This window comes from Pelobates fuscus, chromosome 6, assembly GCF_036172605.1.
Source record: "Pelobates fuscus isolate aPelFus1 chromosome 6, aPelFus1.pri, whole genome shotgun sequence".
Taxonomy (NCBI): Eukaryota; Metazoa; Chordata; class Amphibia; order Anura; family Pelobatidae; genus Pelobates; species Pelobates fuscus.
The window spans coordinates 181204417-181220388 of record NC_086322.1 but is presented as its reverse complement, the minus strand read 5'-3'; positions in this window follow the sequence as shown (position 1 = coordinate 181220388).

The following is a 15972-nucleotide window of genomic DNA, read 5'->3' as shown; positions in this document are numbered from 1 at the left end:
CTGTTATTAGGAAGTCATCTAAAATTTTTCTGAACAGTCCCATCCCAAGAAGACATGTCACCATGGTAATCTAGGTCATGTTTGATTGTCTAATGTTTTCCATGTTTTAAGTTATTTGGGAGCAATTGTTTATAATCAGTACACTATATAATGTTGATCCAGGTATGTTGTTGACCCTATGGGGCGACTGAATATGATTTCATAAACACAGAGGTAGTGAATGTTTCATGTCAGGCCATGCCTACTTTTTACTGCAATTGTGTTGAAATGGTATGGAAGAAAGAATAAGCTTGCATCAAATAATACATACAAAAATTAAAATATGCAGACACAGTTATACATGAATAATAGCAATATTTGTAGTGAATCTGCTTCCACGGGAGGTGATTGGTCTCTTTTTTTGTATTCTTCTGTTGCCTGCATCTGAGTCCTAACTTGTCTGAGTCTTGATTTTATTTAAGAACACCTTATAGTTGCATTGATCTCCTGTAGTAACATGTTGGAAAATGTTATAAGGCATTAGTAAATTCTCTTGTAACAAATATTCTCTATCAAAATAAAACAGAGGCAAAAATATAGTTCACTAAATCTTAAGAGACCAATGAGGCCAAGATAATAAATAAAGCAAAAAAATAGAGTCTATATTATATTGATAAACTGTGACATTTATTAACAAATTATAACAAATGATTTTATAAGGAAAGGAAGGTGAGGTGAGTTTCTCAATCAATAGCTATTGAAATTTTTTACTTTTATGAAGGCTTGTAAATAGTGATGTTGCGAACATAAAATTTTCGGTTCGCGAACGGCGAACGTGAATTTCCACAAATGTTCGCGAACGGGCGAACCGCCATTGACTTCAATAGGCAGGCGAATTTTAAAACCTGCCTATCTTTCTGGCCACAATAGTGATGGAAAAAATGTTTCAAGGGGACTAACACCTGGACTGTGGCATGCCGGAGGGGGATCCATGGCAAAACTCCCATGTAAAATTACATAGTTGATGCAGAGTCTGGTTTTAATCCATAAAGGGCATAAATCCCCTAACATTCCTAAATTGTTTGGAATAACGTGCTTTAAAACATCAGGTATGATGTTGTATCGATCAGGTAGTGTAAGGGTTACGCCCGCTTCACAGTGACAGACCAAACTGCCCGTTTAACGCACCGCAAACAACCGCAAACAGTCCATTTGCACAACCGCAAACTCCCCATTTGCACAAGGTTGGATACCAAGCTATCCATGTCCCGTTCCTTGTCCTCACTGCCATGTACAACACCAAGGGTCCCCGAAAGGTGACAACAAGCCCCCTGTATTTTTTTTTAAATGTACACTACTGTTACACCAGATATGAGTTGCACTGGTGTGACACTGTGCCCTGGCAGGCCCTGAAACGCACACGTGTGAAGGAAACTGACTGCTATTATTTCACAGTCAAATTTCTAGTTTTTTTTTTAATGTACACTACTGTTACACCAGATATGAGTTGCACTGGTGTGACACTGTGTCTCTATCAGCATACAGTGAATCCCCCCAAAGACGAGACAAGGCTCCGTGTTGAGGGTCAAGCAGTGGTCTGGTTTATTATGGGCTATCTGCCCAGTATTTATTCAGGTCTCCCACTTGGTGGACACTCCCCTAGGGGACCAAATGGGAGACTGTAGCAAAAGACAGACAGGTATCAATTTAGGACATACAGTCACAATACTTTCCCACAATGCATCCTGGCTTCCTCTCCTCTGCCCTGGAGATAATTGAGAAGTAATTCAATTATCTCCCAGGACAAAGGCAAATCGCCATTATGCACATGGTGAGCACAAAAACATAAAAACACTTTAAAATACACAAAGTCATATTTTATACATAACACACAGACATGTCACACATCCCCAGATAGCTGGGATCTGAGCGTACAAAACTACCGAATAGTTTTGTGCGCCCCCCCCCCCCCCCCCCGACACCCCCAAGGTAAGGGGCACATCACTCAGCAGGGAAAGGGGCCATGAGACAAAACGCCACAATACCGAAGAATAGATACGAGAAGCCAGACACACACTCATGACAGAGCACCCCTATCTCACTATGAACGCCTGACAGACCCTACACATGCATTACTGTGCGGAACTACCCCATATATACTGCAACTTTACAGCCCACATACCAGCGCTACAAGCCAGGTCCCTCGGATCACTACTCACCCGTACGACTATACAACTCACGTAAGCTACACCCCGACTGACCTTGATAGACTACTCTCGGATAACACCACACATAAAATGGTGCGGACAAACTACCTAAAACCACAAGAACCATAGTTACAAAATATTGTATGATACCGATATTTGATGCAGACAACTGTTTTTGTCAATTATACATGCACTGCAAAAATAAATAATAAAAAAAAAAAATTATAAAAAAAACTACAGAATAGCGCTCAGATCCTATTCACACAGTTCAATTGCCATGGAGCCAAAGTCTTTAATTACACGGATAGGCTCCATGGCATAGCTATGTGGGTTAACACATTCACATAACAAAAGTACCGGATGAACATGTATTCGTTAGATCTGTACGAATAAGAACCAGGCGGCGGACGGCTCAGCGGTGTTCGTGCAAATAAGTGTCCGTTTTTAGATCCATGGTGTAAGCGCTGAACACCGCTGGCCGCTCGGGACTTTTAAAATGGCCGCCGCCACGTGTTCGGTAAACGAACAAAGACCACCCTGTATTCTTCAATTAAGCTGCGGTTAACCGCAGCTTCAGGGAGGTAAATTGGCGGCACACTCCAGCTCCCAGGTGGTCGCTCCTTCGGCAGTTTGTTCGGTAGATAAAATCTACCGAACACCCCGGCAGAAAGGCACGAATAAACCTTTCTGCAGGGAAAATAAAGTCTTTTAAAGTCTGGTCCATAGTCCAAAGGCAGCAGGCGGGCAACCAGGCTTCTCCAACGCAATGTGGCAAGATTGCTCTCGTCACAATCACTATATACTTTGTCTACAAACCTCTAAAACGAACCAAACTACTCATCCATCCGCTATACCACTTTATCCCACCTAGAACTAGTGCCCAGTTAAAATACTTGACTCTTACTTACCCACACTCAGTCATGCCACACACATTTCAACACTACTCTCACTGAATCCCTCTGACTACGGCTAAATTCATCTTCTACATCAGAACACTACTCCTAAGATTGGGTTGTATCCATGTCTCGGGTCTTTCATTTAGAATAGGGGCAGCTTCGGTCTCCTTCAACACTGACACTCCAGTGCATATTATTAAAAGATTGGGCAGATGGAAATCCTCAGTCTACAACCCATATATTCCTCATCCCGAGAAAGAAATGAGGAAAGCTTTTAAAAGTTTGGCATTGTAAATTTGATGCAATAAGTGTGTTTTTCTTTAATACCTTTTCACCCTCTTTGCATGAACCCGATTTACATATATTACTAATATGTTCCTGAACATATATGTTATATTATTCACTCACTCACTCACTCTCTGGGCCAGCCTAAGACATCATGCTGCCTAGGTCCAACCAGGGCCGGTGCTTGGATTTTTAGGTACATAGGCGAAGATGCATTTTTCCACCCCCCTTCTCCCCCCCCCCAAAAAAATCTTTACCTATGTGCCTCTTAACCAGCCCCTCTCCCCTCCCCGACCATTAGTGGTCCCTTCGTGTTCTTCTCTCCTCCCCCCTCTTTTCCCTGTCTCTTGGTGTTTCTCTCCCATTCCCTCCCTGTCCCTTGGTGCACCCCACACCCCTTTAGTGGTCACACTCCCCTTCCTGGTGTGCCTCCTACCTCTATTGTTGCATTGCCGAGCGGAGCAGATCCCCTAAAGGAGCTTCAGTTTTCTGTACCCAGCCGGACTGACAGGGAGTGCTCTCTCTGTGAGCATCTCCTGTCAGTCTGGCCAGGTACAGGAAACAGAAGCTCCTGTACCGCGCTCCACTCCGCTCCACTCCGCTCCACTCTGTACACACTGACAGTCACACACTCAATGACAAACACACAGACGTCACTGACAGACACAGACTCATTGATCTGACACACTCATTCATTGACACTGACAGACCCACACTGATTGACACTCATTGACAGACACACTGATAGTAACACACAGACTCAATGACAAACATACTCTCACTGATTTGACAGACACACACTCATACACTCACATGCACACACACTCATACAATCACTCACAGACACACACAGACGCACTCACTCACACACACACACACACACAGTCACTCACAGACACACACACTGTCACTCACAGACACACACACTGTCACTCACAGACACACACACTGTCACTCACAGACACACACACTGTCACTCACAGACACAGACACACATTCACTAATTATTTTAATAAATACAAATTTTCCACCCAGCCTCCCTACCTGGAGAGCTGGTGTGGATGATAGATCATTCCCTGTGGTCCAGTGGAGCTGGGCGGCGTGCGGCAGTGCTGTGATAAGGCGCCGCGAGGGAGCTCTAATCTCACCGCTCTGCTCCCCCGCGCGTTCTGCTGATGCCGCGGGAGCCAGAATATGATGTCATATTCCAGCTCCCGCGTTATCAGCAGACAGCCCGCGAGGGAGCAGAGCGGTGAGATTAGAGCTCCCTCACCGCGCCTTATCACATCACAGCACTGCTGCGCCGGGGTCCAGATGGTGGCTGGCTGGTGGCCACTGAAATATTGCGCCCCCAGAGCCCGTGCGCCCTAAGGTGGCCACCTGTGCTGCCTTATGGACGCGCCGGCCCTGGGTCCAACGATAAATGACTATGGGGGCTAATGTATAATAAACACAGGTTACTGGCTATGGGAGGGATAATGTATAATAAACACAGGTTACTGTCTATGGGAGGATAATGTATAATAAACACAGGTTACTGTCTATGGGAGGATAATGTATAATAAACACGGGTTACTGGCTATGGGGGATAATGTATAATAAACACAGGTTACTGGCTAAGGGGAATAATGTATAATAAACACAGGTTACTGGCTATGGAGGATAAAGTATAATAAACAAACACAAAAAAAAAATAAAAAAAAATAAAAATAAATGCAGCTTCAGAATTAATCTAAATTGTATGCCGTCTAGGAGGTGGGAGGGTCTGCTGCTGATTGGCTGGAATGTGTCTGCTGACTGAGGTACAGGGTCAAAGTTTACTCAATGATGACGAATAGGGGGCAGACCGAACATCGCATATGTTCGCCGTCCGTGGCGAACGCGAACACGCTATGTTTGCCACAAACTATTCACCAGCGAACCGTTCGGGACATCACTACTTGTAAATTGTGAGTTATGCAGGATACTTGTCTATGTTAGTGTTTTCTGATTTGTGTTCTAGCAGGCTTCAGGGACACTGACTTAGGTAAAGACAAACTGTATTCATTACTGGTAAACATGCAATGTCTCTTTTCAATGATTTTAAATGTATGTTTTATTAGAAGTAAAAGTCACTTACATGATTTATTAATTTTTATTAAAGAAAATTAACAATTTCATGAACGCACGAAAAATACAGTGGTCAGCTGACCACTCTCAGCCAATGAGCTAGGCCCTGCACTGCAGGAAAGCTAAAAGACGTTTTTTGTTTAGGAACTTCTGTGTCTCCAACGTTAGTAGTGGAGACAGGGAGTAGTACCTGACAAACCCCAGGTAAGAAGTCAAAATGTTAAATAATGCTTTGACTATTTACTATGTGGGAGTGCCAGGGGACTTATGGCAGTATAATCACCACATGTGCTTGGAGTGTTCTTTTAATATCTGTCAGACAAGGTGACATGTTTCTTTTCTTTACCTATCCAGCTCATATCTCCATCAAAGGTCCTGATTTTTATGTTTTTTTCCATTCTGTTATTAGACTGAACAACAAGTAAAGCTCTAGACCAGGCATAGGCAACCTTCAGTACTCCAGATGTTTTGGACTACAACTCCCATGATGCTTTGCCAGCATTATGGGTGTAAGAGCTTTATGGGGGATGTAGCTCACAACATCTTGAGTGCCGAAGGTTGCCTATCCCTGCTCTAGACTACGTAAATAAACAGATGTATTTATTAAAGTAGGGTTCCCAACAGTTAATGTGGCACAATCCCTAATTCAAGGTCCTGTTCCACCTCCCCAATTTTTGTCCCAGGTGTCCCTCTTCTGGACACACCAGGGAAGTGTTCACTAAAAGTGTATTGTGATTGAAATGAAATAACTGAGATGCAATTGAAGTGCAGACTTACAGCTTTAATTCAAGGGATTGAACAAAAATATTGTATGAAACATTTAGGAATTGCAACCATTTTCATATACAGTCCCCTTATTTCAGGGGCTCAAATGTATTGGACAAATTAACACAATCAGAAATACAGACTGCTTGAAGTTTGGAACACATGGACATCACCAAACGCTGGGTTTCCTCCTTGTGATTCTTTGCCAGGCCTTTACTGCAGCTGCCTTCAGTTGTTGTTTGTTTGTGAGTCTTTCTGCCTTAAGATTTGTCTACAGCATGTGAAATGCATGCTCGATCAGGTTGAGATCTGGTTATTCTATGCCCACTAAAGTAGTGCACCCCCTCTTTAGGAAACTGTATGATGGTCAGATGAAAGCTGTCTGGTAACTAGTATGGGGATGGGAGGGTGGTTAAGGGAGAAGCCTGAAAACGCTGGTATTGTATGTACTATAAATCCCTAACTAAATGAGTGTTTCTAGCGTCAGGTGGATCTCGGTTATCAGAAGAAAATGCTGGGGAACAGGTCATTAAGCCCAGCCCTTGGTGGTAAAGATAATGTTATGACAGCTCCCAAAACACTACAAAATAAGAGTATTACTGATAATTGGAAAACAGGAAACAAAATGAAAACTATCTCAAACAGTGGTTGGTAATATAATTAGGTATTGGTGGAAAGTCAAGCCTTTAGGAAAGGTCAGTGGCCTCTGGGGTACGTCCCTCATGTAGGTTTTCTGGCCGGTATGGTTCGCTGGGATGGTGGGAGGTTATACTCCGGGATGTTGGCCTGGTCCAATGTCATCTTGCTTGTTCCATTCAAATTCTTTGGTGGCATGAGACCTGAGGTGCCTCGTAGGGATTCTAGCTCCTGAGGGCTTGGCGCTTTGTAGTTGTCCCTCCGTAGGTGAAGAGAAGCACTCGTGGGTTCCCCCATCTATATGGAATTCCTCTAGTGCGGAGGTGCTGCAGGATTGGTTGCATGTTCTTCCGCCAAGTAAGAGTATTCTTGGTAAGGTCTGGATAGATTGAGAGCAATGAGCCTTTGAAGAGTAGTAGCAAAGAGCAGAGCCCTATCCTGGAGTGTCTGAAAGCGGAGTATGAGGTCTGTAGTTGCTGGTGTCGGTATCCGAAACATGCCATCAAGCTTCAGGATTTTCCCCTGTTTAGGTGACATTATGGTAGCAAAGAGGCATCCAATAAAGTGGGGCGCCTCATCGGGTTACACGGACTCAGGTAGGCTCCTGATAAATTTTACTAGTCCTCTATTGCAGCCATTCTGTTCATAGTAGCTATCTGCTGGCGTTGCATGCCTGCCAGTTGTTGCTCTATGACAGAGATCCTAGTGTCTTGGCTGCATGAGGAGGTCTCAAGCCTCGTCATTTGAGAGGCAGCAGTCTTAATTGCTCCTTTATAGTAGGCCATGTCTGCAGCAATATTCTTACGTAGGTCAGCCAACATCTTTTCAAGCAGGTCAGCTGTCACTGGTTCCCCAGTTTTTTGCTATACTGCCGTGGGCTCTGGTAGTGGGCCTGAGGATGTCCCCGCACCTGAATCGGTGGAAAAATCTTACGATGAGTAAGATGAGTAGTTGTCTGCCATCTTGTCTCATGTGGCCTTGTGAGTGTTCTGGAGTAAATCTTCTATGTCCCGACTGTAGGGGCCTCTGTCGGCTTTAGATTTTTTGTTTAAACAGGGAAGTTGAAACCATTTTTTACCTGTATTATTTTTACCTTTCTGGATTCTTTTTAATTTTTAATCCTACAGTTTTTGGTCAAGTTTTATTTTTGTTTTTATTCCTGCATATGCACGTATTTTTAGTATCACTTCAACGTTTTTTAAGATGCATTATCAATAAATTGTTTATTTAATTTTATATGTCCTTTTGTCTGGTCACTTGTTCATTATCCCACAAAATTAGTGGTATAGACAAAGTCTAATGCCAAGGCATTAGTTTGTGTTAAAAGCTATTTGTAGAGGGGTGACACTGTGCTTTCTTTTGTTTAAAAACATAACATTACCTGACCTCCACCCTCCACCCTTACCTTTTCCCAAACCTTCAATATAACAAGGACACACAGACAACAGATTGGAAGGAAAAGACCATCACTGGTTGATTTAATAAACAATAATTAAAGCATCCAAAATGTAACCAACAAAATTAAATAACAAATACTAATACAGAAAGCTGTTGACTCAGGTGGTGGCACTGATGCCCTAACTATATGCATCAGACCACAAGAAGATGCGACACCTAGTCCTGCAGCAGAGCCCCATTGCTTCTGCCCAATCAGAGGCATAATAGACCTCAGGGGAGATCTTTGGCCACATCACCTCCCCCAGAGGCACTGAAAGGGCTCCCGAACAGGCCAACACCTGGAGGGGGAAACAGCCCAACAAAAACCTGCTCACACTCCCGTCCTCCATCTCTGCATAACCCTGAAGCCGCACCCACTCACCACCAGAGACAGAAACTCTCTCACCACCACCAGAAAACAGGGGCGAGATTAAATCTAGGACAGCAAGGCAGCCAGAAGATCAAGCAAAACCAGGTCCAAACCCACTGAACTCAGATGGACCCCATCAGGGCGTAACAGTTCAGTTCAAAACTATGCACATCAGAGACAGCCCTGCCCACCAATTGGATGACCTATATACGGGGTCTGGAAGCAGCCCCAATAGAGGAAAGATGTCCCAAAAATTATGGGGTATAATGTTGGACAAGCTGACCTGAACACCAGGCAGCCAGGAAGTGACCCACCGGACTTTGGAAACCATGATGCAGGCCAAGTCCAGTACCAGAAGACAAGAGAGCATGGGCCATGCCCAGCAGGTCCAGTCAACAAAGACACTGGCGATCAAGCCAGCGGATATAAACCACCTCCGTTGCCAAGCCCAAATTATGTCCAAGCAAAATTGGACAAGCATGGAGCGACACCTGCAAAGAATGGACCACAAACCACACTCCCCAAACAGAAACAAAGACAGCCAATCCGTTGAGAGGGCAGAGACAAAGGTAGATGTCTGTGCATGTGTGAGTGGGTGGGAGATAAGTGAAGCCAGCAGGGCCTGTGCTAGAGGGAAGAGGTCTAACATACAGCCTATACTATAGAGACCACTAGTGGCCAATGCATGGATATCCCACTGAGGAGCCCTGAGCGCCACTCTACCCAAACCCTTAAGCCTGACTAGAAAAAGCTCAGTAAGGTTGGACTTCCTGGTCAGCCTCCAAAAACAAGTGAACATAGCCAAGTGACTGAACCATCACCCTCAAAAGACTCCTGGACTTCAAGAGTCAAACAAAATTAACTGGGGAGCCTCCATCTCAGAAACATGAGTGGCATGGCAAAAACTTACCCACTCCCTGCATTGACCAACATATGATTTCCAGGCATTAGGGATCAAGGATGCACTCTGCGACAGGAGAAGAAATCACCATGTTCCAGTAGCTGCCAGAGGAAGGGCGGACATTCAGAACCAGACATATTGATAAATGGAGCCAAGGAAAGAAAGCAAGGTCCATTTAATCTGGACAAGGAATCAGCCAGGGCATCATTCAAGGACTGCACGTGCCTGGCTGTAAATTAGATGTTGAACTGCAGGCAGTGTAAAACTAGGACACATAGCAAGTGGACAACAAATGGAGAACAGTCAGAGAGGCCATTAATAGCATGCCTAATTGACTGATTGTTGATCCAGAAGACGACAGAGTGACCCTGCAGGCAATCGCACAACATCACAACATAATTTATCTGGTGTCTACTTACGCACCACCCCTAAAAGGGACATGACCAGGACCTCAGTAGATGGAATTTAAAAGGGAGCCACTAATGCTTCCCAGGGAAATTTCCTTAACCAGTTTCTACCGGACCACCTCAGGGAAATTCTGCCTACCATATCTCTAACTGTGAGACAACTTTCCAGAAAACTTAAAGCAGTAAAAGCACCCTAGCTCTGTCAAGATTCCTATCGATCCAACACTCAATTGTGTCCAATCTCATTGGAGTACTGACCAGGTGCATCCTGGTGGTGGACCTTTACATGGAAATCAACTCGACAATCTTAATCTTAGATTTGAAGTGTACATGCAGGTAATAAACGTAACAGGGATTAGACTCACCTTGGACTGTTGCCTTCTGCTGCATGCCACTGAATCATTAAATCCACCACTGGAGGACTGCAGGAGAGAAACCTTAGCAGGGGCGACCAAGCGTCAGCCCTCCTGAGCATTCTATTCTCTGACACTGAGTCATAAGGTGAAAGAGAAGAAAGAGTATGCATGTACTCACCAATCATAGGCTCACTGGGAGAAAGCAGGCATTGTCCTATCAGGAGAAAGATCTGAAGGGATTCATCCAAAGGTTACGGATGAGGGAATGCATCATCAGACGTTCACCAAGGTTGCTGAAGAAGGACTGAGTCAATGGCTGTATTCTCAGTTTTGTTCTGCGGCACTCAGGAAGACATTTGCTCGCTGAGTGCCTGGAAAATAGAAGATAACTCAAAAACATCAAGGGCACTGAACAAATTGGGAATTTGTGTGGAATAAAACTGTGACCCACTCCGACACAAAGTTGAAGTAATATTCGCTCCATGGAACAGCGGTGTAAACTTGAAGAAGCGGAGCATGCGAATATAGATGCGCAGACACAGACAAAGTGAAGGAGGGTTGAAATAGACACACTAGGGGCAGCATTGTTGGTAACCATAGGGTTAATATGATCAGAAGACGTAACAGCTCTGGTACAATTAACGCTGTGTAAATTAGACTGTAAGGGGTTAATAGAAATAACTACAGGAGGACTAGCAAGCATACTGGTATCACCGCCACTTGGTTGACACTGATAAAATTCCCAGAGCGTTTCCCAATTATTCCGCTGCCCTTCCTGATAGCTCCCCATTTACCTCTTGACACAAGCACACCCGACCTTGGCTCAAATGGCACCCACCTAGATGTCACAGGGGCCCTGAAATCCGGCAGGGGAATGGGAGAAGCACGTGAAGGCCTGGTGCCGCCATATTGGGTGTTGACTGGGTCGGAACCTGAAGATCCTAGGAGGCCTGTTCTGTGGCTCAACATGCTGAAAGGAGGCGTTGGCAGCGCCGAGTTGGACAAGAGGGCAAGAGGGACCCAGAAGAAGCTATGGCTGTCTGCACTAATGCAGCCATAGCGGTAAGAGCAGGGGGAGGGAGGGCAAACAGAGAGGGGACCACCATAAGCCTAAATTGGTCCTTATGCCTATAATCAAGAAACCTTTTAGTCGGGTAGCCGTGGACCTGATAGGACCATTGGCCCAGCCTAGTCGCTCCGGTAAGCACTATATACTTACCGTAGTGGACTATGCCACCTGATTCCCAGAGGCCGTGGTTGTGTCTAACATTCAGGCAGAGACCGTGGCTGATGCCCTGGTCAAGATTTCCCCATGAGACCAGGGTACCCAGTTCTCTGCGGAGGTGACCCACCAGTTATGGAAGGTCTGCGTCATAAAACCCCTGATGAGCTCCCTGTATCACCCCCAGACTTACGACCTTTGCGAGTGGTTTAATGGGACTCTTAAGCAAATGCTGAAGATGTTCACTGCCGCTTGGAGAAACTGGCAGTGATTCCTGCCCCACCTCCTCTTTGCTTATGGGGAAGTGCCGCAGGAATCTACTGGGTTTTCGCACTCTGAGCTGCTTTAGGGAAGGCGAGTGAGGGGGCCCGTAGACCTTTTCCAAGAACACTGGGAGGGAGCGACAGAGACTGCAGGGACCCCGATTGTTGGAGTTGAGGGACCGAATGGAGGCCTTGGCTCAGACGGTGCGAGAGAACCCCCAGGCGGACCAGCAGCGCCAGCGGGTATGGTACGACCGGAAGGCCAGGCACTGTAGTTTTCAGGTCGGACAAAAGGTTGTGGTACTCAAACCGGTCTGGCAAGATAAACTACAGGCAGCCTGGCAGGGACCGTATAAGGTTATTGGGCAGGTGTGTGACACCACGTACACGGTAGCCAGCTGCGAGAGGATGTGAAACTGATCACAGGAGCGAGCCCAAGTGATCTAACTGCTGGTGGCCAAACAAGCCACCTAATCCCAGGAGCCTTAGTATACTCTACTAGTGACCCACAAGGTGGACACCCCAGGCCAGGCCCCCCTTGAGATTGTCCCCCTACCGCATTCCGGAGGCAGTCAGGGAAGGAATGTGGATGGAGATAGCCGAGATGCTTAGACTAGGGGTCATTGAGCACTCCGAAAGTCCTTGGGATTCTCCTGTAGGTCTGACGCCTACCCGATGCCGCAAGTAGATGAATTGTTGGACCGGATAGCTAGGGGATGGTATCTGACCATTATAGACCTATGTAAAGGCTATTGACAGTTTCCCCTAGTCGAGGAGGCCATACCCAAACGTATTCCTGACACGATAGTGCTAAAACCACCATTTAGGTGGCTTGCCCTCCCTAAAAGTTAGGAAAATTTCTCATAAGGAAAGCATTGGATTGGCTGAAATTAGCAAGGAGGCAGGACTTGGCTTGGCCAATCATCACCTACTTGTAGAGATACATTGAATTAATGCATCTCTATCAGGACAGTTCAGCATCTCCATGCAAAGCGTGGAGAAGCTGAACTGTAGTGCTGCACTCATCTGATGAGTGGCCACTGGAGGTGTTCCTAGGGGGCAATTTAAACACTGCCTTTTTTCTGGAAAGGCCGTGTTTACATGAAAACGCCTGCAGGGAATGATTATAATCACAAGAACAACTTCATTAAGCTGTAGTTGTTCTGGTGACTATAGTGTCCCTTTAATGTCTTCCCTGACAACGTTAATGTGCAAAAGAAAGATTTCAAATCTAAAACTGTTACAGATTTTGTTTAATTGCTTTCCCATTGATCTTAGATATCTTAAATAAAAATTATTTTAATAAACATATCTCCTAATGTCATTGAGTTAGAATGTGTGTCTATTAGGGAAACACATTCTGTGATAGTTTAATATCAGCTGATACTGCCAGTGATGTTGTCAGCACATATCCACGTCTAATCAGCTCAGATGTGACTAAAGAAAAAAATAACACCAAAAAACGACAGCGTTTTTCTAAAAATACCAAATGTCAAGTTTTGTTTTTTTACCTTTCAACTATAAGTTTCTGTCTCCTGCATTAAAGTACTGTCTCCTGCTGTATTTCATTCCCCAGCCATCAGACATACATTCAAAAGATCTGGAACACAACTGTTCTTAAATCTCCTTTCACAAATAAACACTTCAGAGACTGAGTTATGAAAACAGAGAATAGAAATTGCTTGAGCTGAACTCAATGATCTATACGTAAATGTTTTAGAATTTTAGGTGTATTGAGATACAGAAGTAAAATGACAGAAGGGCTACTAAACTGGTTCATGGATTGCAGGATAAAACTCACCAGGAAAGGTTAAAGGATCTTAACATGTATAGCTTGGAGGAAAGACGAGACAGGGGGGATATGATAGAAACATTTAAATACATAAAGGGAATCAACACAGTAAAGGAGGAGACTATATTTAAAAGAAGAAAAACTACCACAACAAGAGGACAGTCTTAAATTAGAGGGACAAAGGTTTAAAAATAATATCAGGAAGTATTACTTTACTGAGAGGGTAGTGGATACATGGAATAGCCTTCCAGATGAAGTGGTAGAGGTTAACACCGTAAAGGAGTTTAAGCATGCATGGGATAGGAATAAGGCTATCCTAACTTTAAGATAGGGCCAGGGACTAATGAAAGTATTTAGAAAATTGGGTAGACTAGATGGGCCGAATGGTTCTTATCTGCCGTCACATTCTATGTTTCTATGTAACTGCTATGTTTACAGCAGAAAGGGCTAAACCTAGATGGACCTGGCACCCAGACCACTTCATTAAGCTGAAGTGGTCTGGGTGCCTATAGTGGTCCTTTAATCTTACCAAGCTCTAATAAAATGCAACTATCCAAATAATATTTTGCTTCTGCTTGTCCAGTGGCCTCTGACAGCCTTGAAGGTAAACTCTAAGCACCTAAACCATTTCTTAAAGGGTTACTCCTGGAGATGCTAAATGCTCCCTTAGAGATGCATTGACTCAATTCATCTCTTTGAGTTGATGCTGATTGGGTCATCACAGTGTTTTGCCATGCATATGCAATAGCCTCCCACTGCTTTCTATAGGAAAGCATTGGATTGGCTGAGATTATCAAGATTGATGACCTCAATTATGGAGGCAGTGCCAGATGCAGCGAGATCGGTGTGGCAAGGAAGGTAAGTTTAAGCACCTTTTTACTGCACAGAGTTGAGGGCCAGTGACCTAAACAGTCACTCCAGGACTATCGTCTCAGTAATACATGTTTGTATTCCTAATATTATAAGAATACAAGGTATGATGAGCCCCAAAGAATTGGGAATATGTAAAATAATAATTCAAATACAGATCAATAATACTAAATATGGCAGCTGATAAGAGGAAAATATCCTACTCACGAATTGATAAGCACAAACTGGCTCAAGTTTAAAGGAAAGGTGGTATAGTCCCCACAACTGACACTCTGTGGATCAGAATACCAGCAGAAAGAAATATTAAAAGAGCCATTAAAATAAAAATCCAATAAAATAGGATCTTAAATCTGCTAATACGTTTCACTAACAAACTCTTTCTTGCAGAGCAAATTTCATTCGTTAGTCTTCATATTTTGAGGGTGCTTGACTGGTGCACTCCTCCTCTGCTGTTGTCAGTATCTACTGTAGTGCACTATATTTCTGGCCCTCTTTTTGAGCACTGGAAATATAGAAACATTGCCTTTAGCGTGGCTTACTATCACTCTCTGCATTTTCAATATGTCATTATGTCAAACCATGCCTCTAGTGGCTGTTAGACATGAAGCCACTAGAAGTGCTTTCTCACTAAAGAACATTGAGGTTTGAAGGTCTTCACGTTCAATATCATCATGAGCAGCATAGTGACACAGACCGCTACTAATGTTTCTGAACTGGAGTGCATTTGTCTTCTGCACTAGATTAGACTCCTAGATTAGACAGTGAGTGCCTGAGATTCTTTTTATTTTCTAGATTAGACTCCGATCATCTGTGTTGGATCAAGGGTAAGTTTAATGTTTTCTTTTTTTTTTTTTTTCTTTTTTTTTTATTAAAATGGGCAGGGGCTCTGAATTTAAAATAATGAAATAATACATCTGATTTAAAAAAAATAATGTATTTAATTTGAAAAGTTAGGCTACTCCTTTAACGTTATACCTTTTGTTTTTGCCAAGTGCTGCTAATGCTGCAATTTTCTTTCCATAAATTTGTTTGAAAGAGATTGATATTTTCTTAACAAATGATTGAAAGTGTTTCTGCAGTTACTAGTGTGGAGGTGGCCATCTTACAATCACCTCAATATTAAAACCATCAGTGACAGCTACTGATAAAAAGTCGGCATAAAGCATTAGATTCAGACAGCCAATTGGAATCTGCAGTTTGCTGAATAGCTCTCTGCCATCCACTGTGCAAGAAAGAAAAAAATATTTAGAGAGTTAGTCAGTGATGCTGAGGGTCCAAAAGGAATCTAAGCAATATATTTTTAAATCAGCTTTTATAAAGGATACATACATTTAAAAGTGATCGGTGCAAGGTATCAGTAGAGTCACAAGGACTGGTGTACCTGGATGCAGTAACATATGGTAACCTATGGTCCTCCTCCCATACCACGCCATTCAGAATCATCAGTAATGTTCCTGAGTAACTCGCTTCCCTCCTC